This window comes from Vombatus ursinus, unplaced genomic scaffold (assembly GCF_900497805.2).
Source record: "Vombatus ursinus unplaced genomic scaffold, bare-nosed wombat genome assembly UNPS02001287.1, whole genome shotgun sequence".
Taxonomy (NCBI): domain Eukaryota; kingdom Metazoa; phylum Chordata; class Mammalia; order Diprotodontia; family Vombatidae; genus Vombatus; species Vombatus ursinus.
Genome location: NW_020941065.1, coordinates 8,423,621 through 8,443,217, shown reverse-complemented (window position 1 = coordinate 8,443,217; position 19,597 = coordinate 8,423,621). Strand labels below are relative to the sequence as shown.

Below are 19,597 nucleotides of genomic sequence, written 5' to 3'. Positions count from 1 at the left end.
CTTTCTTTCTTTCTTTCTTTCTTTCTTTCTTTCTTTCTTTCTTTCTTCCTTCCTTCCTTCCTTCCTTCCTTCCTTTCTTTCTTTCTCTCTCTCTCTCTCTCTTTCTTTCTTTCTCTTCCTTCCTTCTTCCCCCCCTCCCTTTCTTCCTCCCTCCCTTGCTTCCTTCCTTCTTTCCTTTTTTTCTTCCTTTATTTCACAGTGGAGGTGATGTGAGGGGCAGATGAGAGTAGGTTTCATGTTGTGAAAATAACCGTGATGATCAGGACCATTCAGATGAGGATACCTCTGATGCCATTACTAGGACCACTCAAAGGTTTAGGTCATCTGACACAAACAAGCAAAGAAGGCATAAGACTCTTGTGTGCAACCTATCCTAGGTGGCACAGTGGATAGAGTGCCCAGTCTGGAGTCAGAAAGAACTTAGTTCAAATATTACTAGTTGTGTGACCTTGGGCAAGTCACTTAACTTGTCTGCCTCAGTTTCCTCATCTGTGAAATGTGGATAATAAAAGTATCTACCTCCCAGGATTGTTGAGGGCTTAAATAAGATAATATCTGTAAAGTGCTTAGCACAGTGCTTGGTATATAGCAAGTGGTGTATGAATGCTAGCTATGATTATAGCTATTTTTATTGCTAGGACCCAAAAAGACATAGCTTCTGGGAAGTGGGCCACCCAACCACAATAAACAAAGGTATGATGACAAAGCTGTCATTTAAAAGACCATTCCAGCATCCAACAATGCCAACTGTCTGAGGCAGGTGCAAGAGGCAGAAAACCCAGTGAACCTGATGGCAGTAGATGCAGTCTCAAACATGCTTTGCCATAAATGAATGCCCTGATCAGAGGTAATGGTGTAGGAGTACTCATAAGGAAGAAGGATATATCCAATCAGGTCTTTGGTGACGATGGACTTAACTGATCTGCAATCCTCAAAAATAATTATAATAATTATTAGTAATAATGGCTAGCATTTACATTGCTCTTTGTTTTCAAAGTGATTTACTATATTAATTATCTCATTTAATCCTCACAATAACCCTGTGAAATAGGTGTTATTACTATCTCCATTTTACAGATGGGGCAACTGAGGCTGAGAAGTTAAGTGACCCAGGGTTATACAGCTAGTAAGTGTCTGAGGCAGGATTTGAGTGGTCAGTGTTATTGATTCTAAGTCCAACAAAAACTTTGCCAAAGTTTTTCCAAAAAGGAAATCTCTTGAATTGGGATGGGAGAAGACAGATAATATAATCAATTTGTCAGGTAGAATCAGGCCAAAAATCGTGTGGATGCCATATTGATCTTTCCAAGGTGGATGTTCTGATTGGAATAAAGGGCATCACTGAACAGAGGTCAATGCTGAGATAAGGGCATCATAGCATCCCACACCTAAAGCCACAAAACTGATGATGGACTCCATCCTCCACTCTTTGCCATTCTCATGAGAGCATCTACCTGATTATTCGGTTCCATAGAGGGTGTATGCTAACTCTGATGGGCACAGAGATTGGGCTAATGGAGGAAAGAATGGACTGGGGCTGTGACTGGAGGTCTCAGACTCTGGCAAAATCATAACCTATTCATGAAGAGCACTAATACTCAAGGGGTTTAAGGAGGTCCCATCTTGAAGATACATTTCCATTTAACACTGGAAGGTCCTTACCCTAGCAATATTGTCAGAGGAAGCTTCTTACGTCATGCAACCCATAATGAGCAACTTTGAACAAAGGCTAACAGTATAACTCTGCATCACACATTTAGTGGCAAGTTGGGCCCATCAAACCCCTGTTTTTTTTTTTTTTTTTTTTTTTTTGGCAAGGCAGCTGGGGTTAAGTGACTTGCCCAGGGTCACACAACTAGTAAGTGTCTAAAGCTGGATTTGAACTCAGGTCTTCCTGACCCCAGGGCCAGTACTCTATCCACTCCGCCACCTAGCTGCCCCAAGATTAAGTGGTTGCCCAGGGTCACACAGGTAGTAAATGTCAAATGTCTAGTCTGAGACCCGATTTGAACTTAGATCCTCCTGACTCTAGGGCTAGTACTTTATTCACCACACCACCTAGCTGTCCCAAGATTAAGTGGTTGCCCAGGGTCACACAGCTATTAAGTGTCTAAGGCTGGATTTGAACGCAGGTCTTCCTGACTCCAGGCTCAGTGCTCTATACACTATGCCATCTAGCTGCCCCAAGCACCTGTTTTTCAAAATTGGTAGAGTAGTGCTTGACTCAGGTGGCTTATGGGCTTATGGCCATCCTTTGGTGCTTGCCAAAAGCTATATTCAGCCCAATCCTTATGGATAGAGACACCCCCCCCAAAAAAAAACCCAACCCAAAACATAGCCATAGAGGATCAAGAAGACCAAGGAGAGAGACTTCTGGACAGCCCTCTTGAAGGCTTCCAGGGCTGTACCTTGTTCTAGGCTCCACTTGAAAGAGGTATATTTAGGGGCAGCTAGGGAGCACACTGTGGATAGAGCACTGGCCCTGAAGTCAGAAGGACCTGAGTTCAAATATGACCTCAGATATATAACACTTACTAGCTGTGTGGCCCGGGGCAAATCACTTAACCCCAATTGCCTCACAAAAAAAGAAGTAGATTTGTGAGTGACTTGGTGAATAGTTTGCATCAAAATATTCAGGAGGAGATTGTGGGCTCTCCATAATTTAAAGTGTCCAATAAGCCTCAGAATTTCCTTTTGAGGAAGAAAAAAGTATCAACTAATCACAAGCTACATCTAGATTCTTTCCCTCTGGTGTGTTCCCCAAAATTTAACTGTGTGGGTTAGATTGGGGTTGACCTCTGACCTCTGGTCTTCATATGAAATGCTGTATATCTTGGACCTCTACCATCATGGCAGTCAGCATTGTACTATCAATATGCATTGAATGTACTCTAGCTCTTTATCCCAGAGCCAGGCTGCTACATCTCTCTCCTCAAGGTTCTAGGACAGCCTGAGGTATTGGGATATCTCTTTTCTAGTATCATCAGTTTGAGTCCTCGCTGGCTGTGTTTCTGCCATTCTTAAGGGTCAGTGACTAAAATCTCAATTCCATTGACTCATCCAATATTGGATAGCTTTTTACAAACAGACTTTTACTTTGAAGATATAGCAAGAACGAAGCACAAACAATTCTCGCAATAGCTTGGGGGGCATACTCTCCCCTAGACTACCTTAGTCTTGGAGAAAAATAAACTCAATTTACCCCAGTTCCTACATACTACCAGTGCCACCAAAGTTCATCTCCAAAAGGGAATTTCAATGCTTGATGAGAAGTTTTCTTCTTAGCTACTTCTGGTTTGGAGTCCCCAAAAGTCACTCCTTCTTTCTTGGGGCATCGATATTTTCCTTGTTTTAAACCTGGACTGTAAAATGCTACGATGCTGAGACACTCTCCAGACCTTTATATCTCAAAAGGTCAAAAGGTTCACTCCCACCATGTTCTACCTGTAGCCAATCAAATAGCTGAATCAATTACAGAACATCCTCAGATGACCCAGTTTCTCTCCAAGGCACTTACATTGTGTGTCATCACTACTCTCACAGAAGCAGGAATCATGTTTCCCAGTGTCTCCACATGGTGGGGACACCATTGGACTCACCCTGTGCATATGCCAGATTCCTATTACAAATATAATGGTGGACATCTATACTCTCAGGAAGTAGGCTCTCTTTCAGGTTTCTGCCCACTAAACTGTGGCAAAATGAAGGAGAATTCAAGCAACCCCAAGGAAAAAAATGATTGGTATATTGAACTTCTTCTCAAGTAAAAGCAAACTGCTTCTGACTAGTGTGGTCCATGGGAATAGAGAAAGTATCTCTCAGGAACACTCACCTGGTATCTGGGGTCCATCATGCTGATTAAGTCAGTAACAGCTGCAGCCATCTGTATGAAAATTTTATTCAGCTCCTGATGACCTACATGCCAGGCAACATCCACCTTCATAGGCTACATGGGGTTGTTACAATGAGTAATCTGGGATTATTTCAGTGATAAAATATGCAACACAAGTTCTACTAATATTTCAACCCACCCTCACCCCCTAAATGAATCAGGAAGAGTTTGGGCAAAGTTAAAAACCTACAGAAATTAACATAAAACATAACTTGTTACTACATAGTTTTAAAAAAGGCAACCATAAAAAAGTGCTTTGTTGGGGAAGGCCCTTACAATCATCATCATTATCCCTTGAATTTTTGTAGCTCTTTTAAGGTTTACAAAACAGGCAAGTGGTGACCTATGGGAATTTTATCAAATGTTGTTTTTATAAACTGTGTATTTTGGGGTGAGTAATCTCCAGGCCAACCAGCTATGGTATCTCTGGGACTACATCAAAGACATAATTTTATAAGTGCCTAAGACCTGTATGACAATGCATTCTGCTGGGACTCAGGACATGGCACCCGGGATGCATCTGAGGATTGTGCCATGTGAATTTTGTTGGGACTCTTCAGTCAACACAACACAAGCATGGTGCTTGAGTCCCTTCATGTCCCCAGAGAATTATCCAGAATTGGGAACTTGTGCAGATTTGTCCAAAGCACCACAATTTGATTTGCTGGGACAGCAAATATTTAATTGGAGGGAGGAATTTAACAGGAGAGAATTCTACAGAGCCCTGAAGAATTAGACAGGGCAGATCTGAGGCAGTGAGGAAATCTCTAATGGTCTCACAGAACATCTTCATCTTCCAGGGAAAGTAAAATGAATGTTAGTGGGCTGTTTGAATTATCTGTATTTCTTCAGTTTGTTCAGCAATGCCTGTTCCTCTGTATCTTCACTACTGAAGTAAATGAAAAGCTGCCCCACACCCAGTACCCACATTGTCTATTAAGGACCTTTATGGGGAGGGACCATAATAGCCATCTTGTCACAGGGCTAAGAACAGGCCCCAGATCTTTGTGAGTTAAATTACTCAACACCAACTCTAAAGGAATGTGTGACCTTGGGAACCCAAGTTCCTTGGTTCTAGAGACATTTTTTCCATTGGAACATCTTGCTGCCCAATAATCAGTTCTATATACCTTCTCAGATTCTACACATATAAAACTGAGCCCTCCCCGCCTCCCTCCACTTTATATTTCTATCCATGGTTCCATCAACTATTCCCCCCATCACCAAGTGGAAGCCTGAGTCATACAACTCTTTCCTTTCTGACTCACCTCCCATAGCCCGTTGCTCAGCCCTGGTGCCACTATCACCTGAATTCTACTCCCATAATCCCCATAATCTTGTCTTTTTCTTCTCTCCCTGCTAATAGCCTCCCAATTGTTTTTGGCTCACCCTCCTCTCCAGTTCATTTTTCACAGGGCTGCCAGTAATTTCTTCCCCAATGTATGGGCTCACTGCCAGTACATTCCTCATTTAAAAACTCATCCTTTAATTCCTGACCTCCTTTCTCAGACATTAGCCTTGTGTGGCCCTGAGCAAGTCTCTTCAACTTTACGGGGTCCAGTTTCCTCATATATCAGAAAAGGGGGTTGGATTAAGGTCCCCACTAGATTCAGATCCAAATCTATGATTCAGTGCGACCTCCTCCTGAAAGCCTTTCCCATCTCCTTCTTACAACCATTGTCTGAGGAGGATTTGAACTCAGGTGTTCTTGACTACAAGTTCAGCACTTTGGAGAGGGCTTTTTGTAGGATAACTCTAATTTGCTATTGTGATCTGTGTTTCTCTTCACCTACTTGAATGCAGGCTTCTTTCATAACATTTTCTATGCTATCAGCTCCCAAATGCATGAGTTTTTTGGATGAATTGGGGCTTAGCGCTCATTTCTACATTTCCCCTGAACCTACTACACAGGCAATTCTTTTGTGCTCTCTTATTTTCTACAGTATTTTCAAATTTAAGATTTGGGGAGTAAGAGGAAGAAAGTCAGAGACAGATCTGGAGTTAAATCTATTAATCAACAATCTTTAAAAGTCTTAACAAGATCAAAAGTTCCGTTCTACAAACAAAAGGTTTCTCCAAAGTTTCTCCTCAAATACAGACATATACTTTTGTATGGAATTTTGATTTTAACAAAATTAAATCTTCAAAAACACCCCTCCAAGTCTGAAAATTCACACAAAAAGTGTTTGCTCATAGGAGTCTCCCTGTGCCCAACCTAGTGACAGTGGGAGGGTTCTGTTAGGGCATAGAACTCCTAAGAGACAGTTTCTACAGAAGTATTCTAGAAGGACTAAGTAGGACTCTTTTTGACCCTCCTACTTTATGGAAGTCAACCTGAGTCCTCAAGGGAAAGAAGAGACTCATAGTAGTGACCTGGTTGTTGTCTTTGTGTTCAAAGAGGACCAAAATGATGTCACTATGTTGGGATGAAGGTACAGTGTGGTTGATCAGACCAATACAAGCTTGGAATGCTCTACCACAGGTTGGGCACAAGTAATCCATATGAACATTTGGAATGGAGCTGTCTCTAAATTTGGGCATCTCAATTTCTTTTGAGCTACTGCAATTCTGCTTTGCTTATAGAGCACAAGTGCCTTCCTTGATGCAGGCATGACATACTGGGTGGTCCTGTGCCAGTCTCCCATGTCTCACAACTGATTCCAAAGTTTTTCAGAGAGACCTTGAGAGTGTCCTTGTATTGCTTCTTCTGTGAGTGCTTGCCTTGCATGGGTTCTCTGTAAAATGGTCTTCTAGGCAAATATACATTTGGCATTCAAACGATATAGCCAGCCCCTTGGAGTTGGGCTCTCTGCAGTAGAGTTTGAATGCTTGGCAGTTCAACTCAAGAAAGGACCTCAATATCTGGTACCTTATCTTCCAGGTGATCTTTAGAATCTTCCTAAGACAATTCAAATGGAAATGATTGAGTTTTCTGGCATAGCAGTGGTAGACTGTCCAGGTTTCATAGGCATGCAACAATGAGGTTGGCAAATACCTTCAGTTTGGTAGGCAGCTTAATACTTCTTTTCTCCCACACTTTTCTTTTGGAGCTTCCTCAAAATGGAGCTAGTTATGGCAATGCGTGCATCAACCTCATCATCTATGTGGACATCCCTGGAAAGTATACTGCCTAGGTAAGTAAACTTATCTACAGCATTCAAAATTTCTCCGTTTGCTATAACTGATGGTGTGGTCCTGGCTTGGAGAGAACTTGTGTTTTCTTGGTATTAATTGTTGGGCCAAAATGAGCACAAGAGGCAGAGAATTGATCCATACTCTGTTGCATCTCAGCCTCAGAGGCTGCATCAAGTGCACAATTACGTTTAAACAAAAAGTGCACCAACTCTCCCTCTACTTTAGTCTTAGCTTATAGACTTTTCAAGTTAAATAATTTACTGTCAGTGTGGTAACTGACCTTGATGTCACTTTCATCCTTGATGAAGGCAACCAACCAACAACTTCCCTGAAAACATTATGCTAAAAAGCATGGGAGCAAGGACACAGTCCTGCCTCACTCCATTGGTGACTGGGAAAATTTAGAGCATTGTCCATTATCCAGAACCTGTGAAAGCATGCCATTGTGAAGCAGTGACCTACAACTTGGCCAGTGGGCAGAATCATGTCCCTGACTCCACTCTCCTTGAACATGTGAGATGGTGTATGACCAAGTGCTCAGTTGGGCATTCAAAGTCAACTACAATCTGCCACTCTGCACCAGTCCAACTTTCGCATTTTCCTAGGGGTCTTTCTAAGCCTTTGTTACTTCTCTCCCCACCTAGCTCCATGTTCTTCCCCCCTTCCTCCACCCACACTGATTATAATTTAGTTGTAATCTTTCACTGGGTGACTTCCGATTGGTATCCTTACCTGGAAGCAGAGAGTGGTGTTCTCTGACCTAGGCATCCCATCTAACTCCATAACTTTGCAAAGGTTGTCCCCCAATGGCTCACTTTCCCTTAGTCATTAGTGCTCTATCTTTCTTCCTCAGATCATGCCTTGCTAATTCATCTGTTTACATTTTGTATCCTCCCCTCACCCCCAAGGAGCATGTAACCATTCCTTCTTCTCTATCTTTCTTGTCTCTTTGCAAGACACCAAGCTAGGCACTGCTTAGCTTGGTGTCTTACACAGAATTATTGCTTAATAAATGCTTGTTGATTTGGATCCTTTTGATACTAGGTGACAAGGCAATGGCCTTGGAGTCAAGAAGACCTGAGTTTGAATCCTGCCTTAGGCTCTTACTAGCTGTGTGACCCTAGGCAAGTCACTTAATCTCTGCCTGCCTCATTTTCTTTATCTATAAAATGGAGATAATAACATCTACCTTTCAGGGTTGTTGTGAGGATAAGATGCGATAATATTTGTAGAGTGCTTTGCAAACCTCCGAGCCACTATATAAATGCTAGCTATTATTATGAGTGGTATTATCGTTAAATAGATACAATAATACAGGTTTTTTTCTTTTCGTTTTCCTATTAGGCCTTGAGACTTTTCAGAACTCCACTGCCACCAATCTTGCCATTCATTCTGGTGGCAAAAGAACAATGCAAGGCCAGACACAATGGAGTCTCCACTTTCTCTAGCTCAAAGGGTTGCCATAAGTGTGCTAAATGCCAAAGGGGAGGCAATGGATTGGGCACTAGACTTGGAGTCAGGAAGACCTGAGTTCAAATTCAACCTCAGACCCTTAGTAGCTGTGTGACCCTGGGCAAGTCACTTAATCTCTTTCTGTCTCAGTTTCCTCAACTATAAAATGAGAAAGATAATAATATCACCTATCTTTCAGTGTTCTTTTTGAGGTTCAGATGAGATAATATTTATAAAAATACTTAGCACAGTGCCTGGCGCATAGTACATACTTAATAAATACTTTTTCCCTTCCTTCCCTTTTCCCTTATCAATCAGCCAATAAACATTTATTAAGTGCCTATGTATCAGGTGCTAAGCACACAAATGTGGGGAATGAAATAGTCCTGCCTCTCAATAGCCTGGGGAGGAGGATAATGGGAGGATTATCCTCTTTTTGGACACGGTGAGACCAGTTTTCTGAGTCCGATTCTTTCCCAAATTGGCTGGGTGCAGATCATGACAATTAAGCCCCAGATGCCCTAGAGTGTCGGCTTCCATTGTGATTTACCAAAGGCAGCATAGTAGCATATAGTGGGTAAGGGGCCAGACTTGGGGTCAGTAGGACGTGACTTCATCTGCCTCAGACACTTAGGAGCTGTGTGAGCTTAATGTCACTTAATGTCTCCTATTCAATTTTTGCATTTGTAAAATGGGGCTGATAATAGCCCTTACAACCCAGGTTTTGTTGTGAGGGTTAGTTTAAACAAGATAATAAAGCACTTTTAAAAAATGCTAAGTATTATTAAATCTCTGTGCCTCAGTTTCCTCCCCTGTAAAATGAAGTGGTTGTATTCGATGGCCTCTAAAGTCCCTTCCAGCTCTAGATGTGTGATTGGAGGGAAATTTCGCATTTTAATCTGAGGATCATAGCTCGAGATGAAAGGGATTTTAGATACCACCCAATTCACCTCCCATCATCATTATATTGAAATACCATCATCATCATCACTAATATTTACATAATACTTTAAGTTTTGTAAAGTGCTTTACAAATATTATCTTTTTAAAAAATCCTTACAATAACCATGGGAGGTTGTTACTATTCTGACCTGCATTTTATAGATAAGGAAACCGAAGTAGATGGAGGTAAAATAATTTGCCCAGAGTTACACAGCTTGGGAACCCAGTGGATCAAGTGCTGGGAATGGAGTCAGAAAGACTCATCTTTGCGAGTTCAAATCCGGCCTCAGACACTTACTAGCTGTATGGCCCTGGACAAGTCACTTCACCCTATTTGCCTCAGTTTCCTTATCTGTAAAATGAGTTGGAGAAAGAAATGGCAAACCACTTCTGTGTCTTTACCAAGAAAACCCCAAATGGGGTCACGAGGAATCAGAGACAACTGAAAATGACTGAACCACAACAAGCAGAGCCAGTCTGAAGTCTGAAGCAGGATTTGAACTCAGGTCCTCCTGACTCCATGTCCAGCACTCTCTCCACTCTACCACTAGCTGCCTTCCTGTGCAGAACTTATCTTGATAAATATTTCAAGGTCCTGAGTTAGGGACTAGGGCTTTGCTCCTACATATCTCTTAGCTCCGGGGAATAAGGCTATGCCTATAGTAGGCACTCTATATATTGGAATTGAATGAATCTAATACAAAATGTAGTTCTATCTAGCCACAGCTCTCACCTCATCTCTCAACTCACGGCTTGTGCATCTGCGGATATATCTCAGCCTGACAGATTCATCTTCTCACTTTCTTATTACTTTGACTTCCCTACCACAGAACGAGGAAGGCAATAACTAGTCACACGTCAGCATTTGTTTTAGGTCACGGGGTCCAGAGAACAGAGATTTAGAACTGGAGGGAATATTAGAGGATATCTGATCCTACTCCTTCATTTTACCTATGAGGAAACTGAGGTGGTGCTGGTGGTGGAGTAGGATTTGTCTAAGGTCACAGCTAGTGAGAGGTAGAGCCAGGAATTTCAAAACCAGATCTCAAGTCCTCAAAACCAGCATTCTTTCCACCCTGAAGGAGTCTTACGTATCTCCTCCAAGCCATTCAGTCAATGGTAAGCAGTTTTCTGCAAGGCTGGGGATACAGAGACAATGAAGAATCCATCCCTGATTGAGCTAGACAAGCTGTCATTAAAAAAAAAACACACAAACATACACACACGCACAAACACACATACACACACACACACACACACACACACTCAAAACAACACAAAACAAAACACCTAAGGTCTTGACAACTGGTCCCATCACTTCCTGGCAAATAGAGGGAGAACAAAGGCAAGCAGTGTCAGATTTTATATTCTTGGACTCGAAGATCACCGAGGATGGAGACTGCAGCCATGAAATCAAAAGACGCTTGCTCCTTGGAAGGAAAGCTATGGCAAATGTGGACAGCATCATAAAAATCAAAGGCACCACCTTGCCAACAAAGGTCCAGATAGTCAAAGCTATGGTTTTTCCAGTAGCATCGTGTGACTGTAAGAGCTGGACTATAAGGAAAGCTGAGCACTGCAGAATCATTGCTTTCGAATAGTGAGAAGACTTTTGAGAGTCCTGGATAGTAGAGATTAAATCAGCCCATACTTAAAGAGATTCATTCAGACTGTTCACTGGAAGGTCAAATACTGAAGTTGAAGCTTAAATACTTCAGCCACATTATGAGAAGACAGGACTCATGGAAGAAGACCCTGATGTTGGGAAAGATTAAAGGCAAAAGGGAAAGGGGATGGCAGAGGATGAGCTGGATAGATAGTGTCATGGAGACAATGAACATGAACTTGGACAGACTTGGAGAGTATTAGTGGAGGATAGAAGGGCCTGGCATGCTATGGTCCATGGAGTCAATAAAGAGTCAAACACAACTGAACAACTGAATAACAAAACTCCCTGATTGTAGAATCACAAATTTTGAGTTGAAGGGACCTTAGTCACCATCTAGTCTAACTGGTCACCTAGCTTCTGTCTGGATTCTTACAAGGAAGCGGAACTCACCATCTCTCAAGGCAGCCCATTCCACCTTCAGGACAGCTGAAATTAAGAAAATTTTCCTGACATTAAACCTCAATTTATGTTGCTACAATTGCCTACCCCCCACCCCGATTCTATCCTCTGAGCCCCAAAATAACAAGTCTAATCTTTGTTCCTCTTGACAACCTTTTAAATATGCAAATACAGTTTTCATATTCCTCTCCCTTTCAAGGGATTTGCAGTATACCGGAGTGGAAATTCTTTCATGAGACTTTCGGTCCCTGAGGTTTTTGTGGGAGATCAACTGGGCACTGGTTGCATGAAAAGCTATGGTAAAGACCAGTAGCAGTTTCTGGCAACAGGCAGACAACAAGCATTTATTAATTGCTTATTTTGTGTCAGTACTGTAGTAAGCACTAGGGATACAAATACAAGCAGAAAGGGGCAGCGAGGCAGTGCAGTGGATAGAGCACTGGTCTTGAAGTCAGGAGGACTGAGTTCAAATCCAGCCTCAGATACTTACTAGCTCTGTGGTCCTGGGCAAATCATCTAACCCTGATTGCCTCAAAACAACAACAACTAAATATAAACAGAAAGAAAGTACCTGCCCTCAAAGAGCTTACATTCTTTTTAAAAAAAAATAATTTATTTTTAGTTTTCGATATTCACTTCTGAAAGATTTTAAGTTCCAAATTTTCTCCCCCTCCCTCTCCTTCCCCCTCCCCAAGATGGCATGCAGTCTGATTTAGGCTGTACATATACATTCATATTAAGCATATTTTCACATTAGTCATGTTGTAAAGAAGAATTAGAACCAATGGGAGGAACCATGAGAAAGAGGAAACAAAAAAAAAAAAAGAGAGAAAGAGTAAGTAGTGTGCTTCTATCTGCATTCAGTCTCCACGGTTCTTTTCCTGTATGGGGATTTTGGAGTTGTCTTAGATCCTTGCATTGCTGAGAAGAGCTAAGTCTATCAAAGTTGGTCATCACACAATGTTGCTGCTACTGTGTACAATGTTTTCCTAGTTCTGCTCATTTCACTCAGTATCAGTTCATGTGAGAAGGAGCTTACATTCTAATAGGGGGAGATAACAAACATAAAAAGGAGTTGGAAATTAGGGGAGTAGGGGGCTAATACCCCATAGGCAGGGTGATAAAGTCTTCAGAGTCAGAGCAGAGTTGGGAGAAAAATGAAACGTGGTCTGCCTGGACCCATCCCTCAAATGGAGACCCCCAAAGTAACTCAACAATGGGGTTTCATTGCCCTTCCAATGGGGAGAAGGGACTTCATTCTCCTCCCAGATGTGCTTCTGACTTTCAGGATCAACCATGACTAGACTGCCTTCTCACCCTGGCACTGGGACCTTCTTTTATTTTTCTTGAAGTTTTATTGATATCTTTTGTTTTCACATCAGCCATTTTGAGATATGTCCTCTCCCCATCCTCCAATCAGTGAGCCGTCTCATGTAACAAAGAAAAGCAATTAAGCAAAACCAATATAGTTATATCTTCTAACATTTTATGCAACATTCATACCCACAGTACCTTAATGCAAGGAAAGAAGAGAAAGTCATTTATGGCTTGGTCAATTTCAACTGATAAGCCTGAGTTGTTTAAGCTACCTATTTCTTATTATGTGATTTTTATATTTTGGTAGGGCAATCATTTTTTGTTAAAAATTATAATATCTCAATTTGATTGAAACCCTACAAATTCTTTTCTGCAATCATTTAGCCAAGGCTTATTACCTTTGCTGATAACAAAAATGTTTGAGAGCCTAGTGGCAAAACTATTGCCATTGGCATCTTTTACATGGACAACATCAAAAGAGCCAGGATGTTTCTCCCTGTTTGTGACCACATCAATTCAACCCAAGTTGGCTCCACTGGTCACTGGACATAGGTTACCAGTATCAAACTTTATAAAATCAGTGATCTTGACAGCTTCTAAATCAATTTGACCTCTAACACTCACTTTAATGAAAGGATCTGGGTAACGGATAGCATGGGCATCATGGGTCTCCAGATGGGGAATATCTTTTGTTCCCACAAAGATTTTTCTCACTTTGCACAATTTATATTTAGCCTCCTCAGTTGTAATATGATGAACAGCAAAGCGTCTCTTTGTGTCATAAACCAGCCGGAAATGTTCACCCATCTTCTCAATGCTAATGACATCCATAAAGCCAGCAGGATATGTAATATCAGTGCGGACCTTGCCATCAATCTTGATGAATCGCTGCATGCAGATCTTCCTTACTTCATCTCCAGTCAGGGCATACTTGAGTCTGTTTCTCAGGAAGATGATTAGTGGGAGACACTGTCTCAGCTTGTGGGGACCTGTGGATGGTCTTGGAGCAAAAACTCCTGTTAACTTATCCAGCATCCAGTGCTTTGGAGCTGCTACATGCTTCAGATGCTTCTTGGGACCATGATCCGTGGTTATACTGTACCAAAGATAGAGTGGGAAATTTACTGGACTGTAGGGTCAGAGGCTCTGTCTACTTAAAAGCTGTGTGTGTTTGGCCATGTCCCTTTACCAGCAGCACGACCATGTAGGGGGACCTTCTTACCTTGCAATATCCCTCCACCAGCTCTATCTTTCTAGCCCAATTCGCATCCCCCCCCCACCCTGTACGCATCAGGTCCATTGTCAAACTCCTCTGGAATTTAGAGCTCTTTGCAGCTGGAGGACCTGGGTTCAAATATAGGACCTACTACTCCCTGTGTGAATTTGGATATGGTCTCCTCTTTGGACCTCAGTTTCTTCTGTAAAATGAAGGGATTAGTCCTAATAATTTCTAAGGTCCCTTCTAGCTCTGGCCCTTTAGAGATGCAATATGTTTCCAATTTAGATGCTGAGCTTAATTAGTTATTTGACCACAGGCAAGTTGTTTAACTTTTGTGGGGCTCAGTTTCTTTTTCTACAAAATGGGACTAATAATACCTCTGAGGCTTGTTTTGAGGATCTGACAAGATGATGTATATAAAGTACTTTCTCAACCTTTAAGAGCTATAGGAATGGCAGCTATTATTAACACATCAGCCTGACTCGAAAGGATATATAAATACTATGTAAATGTCAGTTGTTTTTATCCCCTAATTCCATGGTTAGTAGATGCTGTGGCAAGAGGAACAATGGAACAGCCAAAAGAAAACTTGGATGGGGAGTCTTTCATGCCACTCCTTAATGGGCTTCTGGGAGATAACCAGTCAGTGAACTTCCATTCATCTTTACACATCCCCACAGGAGGCTGGAATTTGGTGAGCCAGGGCTTTTGGACAGGGCTTGCCAAATCTTGTTGAGTCTCCCAAGTGAGCTCTCACTTTGGCAAATGGGTCTCCTTAAATAAAAGGAGAGTGTTTAAAAGCCAGATGCCTGCTGAAGTTGCCTCTTTGCTACCAACAGATATGTTCTTAGCAGAGAGTTACAGTTCCCCAAGCAATGCGTCCAGGCATATCAAAATATGATGCGTGGAGTGTCAGTGTGCCCTCAATTTTCTTATTGCTTTTTTGCCTGATTTGGACTAGGAAGGAAAGAAGACAGAAGGGGAAGGTGGTGATCATGTTAAGCCTCTTGAGGGCAGGGGTGGTTTAATTTTTGTCTTTGTATTCACAGCACCCAACACAGGGCCTGGCAAATGGTAGATGCTTGATAAATGTTGATTGAGCAGTTGGATGAAGGGGGAAGATGGCTGCACTAGCAGTTGTATTTTTTGTGGTTGAGCCAATGGAATGCAAGCTCCTCTAGGGGATGGGCTGCTTCATTTTGTTTGTCTCATTAGTGCCTAGCATGGGGTGTATGGGGTGTTCAAGGAGGGCTAGGGGTGAGAGATGTCAAACCCTTTTCAAGGCTGCTCATCCACCTTTGATGTCCATTTGGCACTCAGCTCTCACCTGTTTCTCCAAGAAGCTGTAGCATGCATTGCAGCTATAGCCCAGTAAACCATCTCGGCAGATGGGCTAAACCAGGTCGAGGGTAACCAGAGGCCTCAAACCGGTTGGTGAATTGGGGGATGAGAATGGGTGGGTGAGAACAATTTGTTCCAATGGCCGTTAAGGTAACTGAACAGGTGTTGTGGAGCACTTAAAGTTTGGTCAGATATCGAAGACACCAAGGTCATCTTGACTTTCTTCCTGCCACTGGACTTTGATGACTCTGCAAGAGAGAGGGAGGCTGATGACTTTGCACAGCTCTGCCTCACTTAATCCAATTCTCACTCAAGTCAAGACATCACCCTGTGATGTTATTGGTCTTCTTTGAAAATGAAGGACAGACAACAACTGCATGGTGCTTGGGACGTAGTAGGTGCTTAATAAATATTTGTTGATTATTTGGTCATCTCACGTGATAGACCTTGGTGCATATTAGTTTAAGGTTACCATCTTCATGAAGGGTAATTCATTCACTAATTCAACAAGCATTTGTTAAGTACCTACAATGTGTCAGGCACTGTTTTAGGTTGAAGATACAAAAACAAAAAAAAAAAAACGATAAAATAGTCTCTACCCTCAATAAGCTTACATTTTATTGAAACAACCAGAGAAAATGCAACTGCTCAAGTCTGTCATCTTCCCTCTTCAATTAAGCAAGCAAGTGACCAGTCAAAAAGCATTTGTTGGGTGCTGACCACGTACCAACTACTGTGCTTGATACACAGAGAGAAAAATGAAGCAAGGAACTTTAACTCAGAAAAATGATCCCCACCCTGGACATCTCATAAATATAAGTCCTTGCTTGCAAAGAGGACCTGGGTAAGGGGATGGGTAGAGTACAGAATCCCAAAATCTAAGAGTTGGCAGCAACCTCAGCGGCAGCTTTTAACTACTTTGAGACAACTTTCTTGTCCCACATGATGTTTCTCTTCAGTAGGTTGGAAGCCTCATTTCCTTTGAGTGATCCTCACGTGGCTTAGACCACCTCTTCTGAATGTTCCCCAGTTTTTCGATGTCCTTCCTAAATGATGTTTCCCAGAATTGCGCAGAATGCCCCAGGTGTGGTCTGACCAGGACAGAAAACAGCAGAACCATCAGTCCCCTCTCTGGATCTGTATGTATCCTTCAATGCATCCCAAGATAGAGTTAGCTCTCTTTGCTGAATCACAGCAAGCTTTGGGTCTATTAAAACCCTATAGAATTGTAACATTTAGATATAGGACCTTTGAGACCATCTAATTCGTTTCTCTCTTATTTTAGAGATGAGGAAGCTGAGTCGCAGAGAAAACAAGTGACTTGCTGAAGGTCACATAGATTAATAAATAGCAGAGTTGGTATTTGAACAAGGGTCCCTCTGATTCCAGAATCAAGGTTCATAAAACAGGTGATTATCACCTATTATTGGAAAAAGTTATTCAGAGCAGATGACCTAGTCCTGGTGCTGATTCAATAATAGCATCTTTGTATTCAAGAGATGGTGTTAGAAAATTAGAATGGAGTGGAAGATGCAGAATCTGTTTGGACCAAAGGTTCCCATGAAGGTGGGGAGGCTGAGATTCCTGGTGTGTATATGGGCAAGTTTACAGAAGTGTCACAGACAGAGCTAGAGTGTTCTTCCTGGAAGAGCTGGCTATGGTGCTGCCTATGGGCTGGGATCTCATTCTGCAAATAGTAGGATCAAAAAACCCCAGAACATTTCTTGCATTGATTCCCTTCTCTCCCCTCAGTTCAGGCTCTTGTCATTTCTTACCTGGATTATTGTAGTAGCCTCCTTGCCTCAAATTTCTCCTCTCCCCAATCAGTTCTGCCATAGTGAAGTTCCTAAAGTACTCTGACCACATGGCCTCAATTCAGTAAACATTTATTAAGCACCTACTATGTTCCAGGCACTGTGCTAAATGCCCCTATTGTTGTTTAGTCATTTTCAGTCATGTCTGACTCTTCGTGATTTACTTATGGGATGGCTGAGCATTTTCATTCAGTTGTTTTCAGTTGTCTGACTCATCATGACCCCATTTGGGTGAAGATACTGGCGTGGTCTGCCATTTCCTTCTCCTGCTTATTTCACAGATGAGGAAACTGAGGTAAACAGGGTTAAGTGACTTGCCCAGGGTCACCCAGCTAGTAAGTGTCTGAGACTGGATTTAAACTCAGGAAGATGAGTATTCCTGACTCCAGGAACAATGCTCTGTGCACTGTACCATCTAGCTGCCCCAGGGCTCCTATCCCCCTCAATAAATCGCAATGGTTCCCTATTGTTTCCAGGATAAACTAAAGACTCCTCTATTTATTGCTCACTGTCTAACTCTGATCTATCCTTCCAGTGGATGTCCCACTTCTCCCCCTTCATGCACATTTCGGACAAACTGGCCTTGCTGTTCCCCAAACTTGACTTTCTATCTCCCACTTTCATGCCTCTGCACAAGTCATTCCCTGTGTCTGGAATGGGTTCCTCCCTCACCCCTGCCTCTTATGATCTCAATTCAAATCCTATTTACTAAATGAATCATTTCCTGATCTCTTCCAGCTACTAATACCTCGAATTCCTTTTGTATATATTTATATGTGTACGGGTTGTCTTTCTCTATGGAACGTAAATGCCTTGATGGCAGGGACTTCTTTCATTTATGTCTTTATGTCCTCAGGATCTAAACACAGTGTCTGTCACACAGTAGGTGCTTAATAAATGCTTATAGATCGACAGAACAAGAAGGAAACTCAGGGTTCATCTGGTCCAAACTTTTCATTTTATAGATGAGATGACTGGTAGAGAGGAAGGACCATTGAACTGGGGTTTGAATTCTGTCTCTCTTACTTTTTACTACTACTGTGTAACCTTGGACAAGTCACTTGACTTTTGTGGACCTTAGTTTCTTCCTCTGTAGAATGGGGGGTGGGTGGACTAGATGACCTCCAAATTCTCTGAGACCTTGAGAGGAAAATTCAATTCAACAAACATTTAAATGCCTACTAAGTGTTAGGTGCTGCAGAAAAAAAATAAGTTAGTCCCTTTCTTCAAGGAATTTGGCTAAGGTAGGAACTAGATTTAGGGTTGGAAAGGACCTTCATGGTCATCTAGTCCAATCTCTTCATTTTACAGTTGAGGAAACTGAGGCTGAGAACTTGTCCAAGTTCACAGTTCCTTCAGCTGCTGGCACTTGAACCCAGAATCTCTGACTCTAAATCCAGCATTATTTCTACTGTTTAGTCTGGACTTGTGATTTTATTTGTGTAGGGAACTTTCAGGTAAGGAAACTACCTCTACCAAAGCAGATTATCTCCTGGCTTGGCAGTTAGAGTATTAGAGTGGTTTGGGGGAACAGAGAGGTTCAGTGACTTCCCCAGAGGCACACAGCCATTATGTGTCAGAAACAGGACTTGAACCTGTCTCTTCCTGACTCTGAGGCCAGCTCTCTATCCACTCTGCTAAGCCACCTGTCTGGGGATAAGATCTGTCTATCAATAATCAAGGTATAAGCTAGAATGCAATAAGGGCAAAGGAGAGAACCAAGCAAGGTGTTCCCAGAAATCTGAGAAGGCTTCAAGGAGGAGGTAACAGCTGGGGATTGTTCTTGCTGTTTGTCCTTCATTCTCAAAGAGGACCATGACATCAGTAGATGATGCCACGATATGCAAGTGAATTGGATTTAAGTGAGGCAGAACTGTGCAAAGTCACCAGCTTCACTTCCTCCTCCAGAGGCATCTGGGTCCAGTGGCCAGATATAGATCAGGGCAACTGGAGATGGCTCTGGATACAGTGAGGGACCTTGGCCTTTTTAAACTAAGATCTTTAACAGGTCTCAGTTTGACTGAGGCAACACCCATTCAGTGATTAGGGCTAGGTAAGAAATGAGGCAGAGAATGGCTGCTGGGGATGCAAAGGAAAAAAGAAGGATTTCAATTAGCAGGTCCAAGCATGAGCCTTGACTTGGGTGGGTACAAGGAGGCAGGAGAAGGCAGGGCAAGATTGGGAAAGTAGCCTGTCCAAGGTGACACAGTGGAGGGGCCAGGACTAAGAATTGAGATCTCAGCTCCCATTCCACATGAGAACCATTGACTTTTGAGGGGGTAATGACTGATCTTAGCTCAACCCCAAGTACCCACTTCACTCAAGGTAGGGTGACATTTGAAGGTTCATCCTTACTTCCATTTCTTTATTTTTCTTTCTTTCTTTCTTTCTTTCTTTCTTTCTTTCTTTCTTTCTTT

General features: G+C 42.2%; 1 pseudogene; it reads right to left on the bottom strand.

Annotated features, from left to right (window-relative positions):
* Positions 1–14,097, bottom strand: part of LOC114043219 — a 37,672-nt pseudogene extending 23,575 nt beyond the window's left edge.
* Between the last annotated feature and the right edge of the window lie 5,500 nt (positions 14,098–19,597).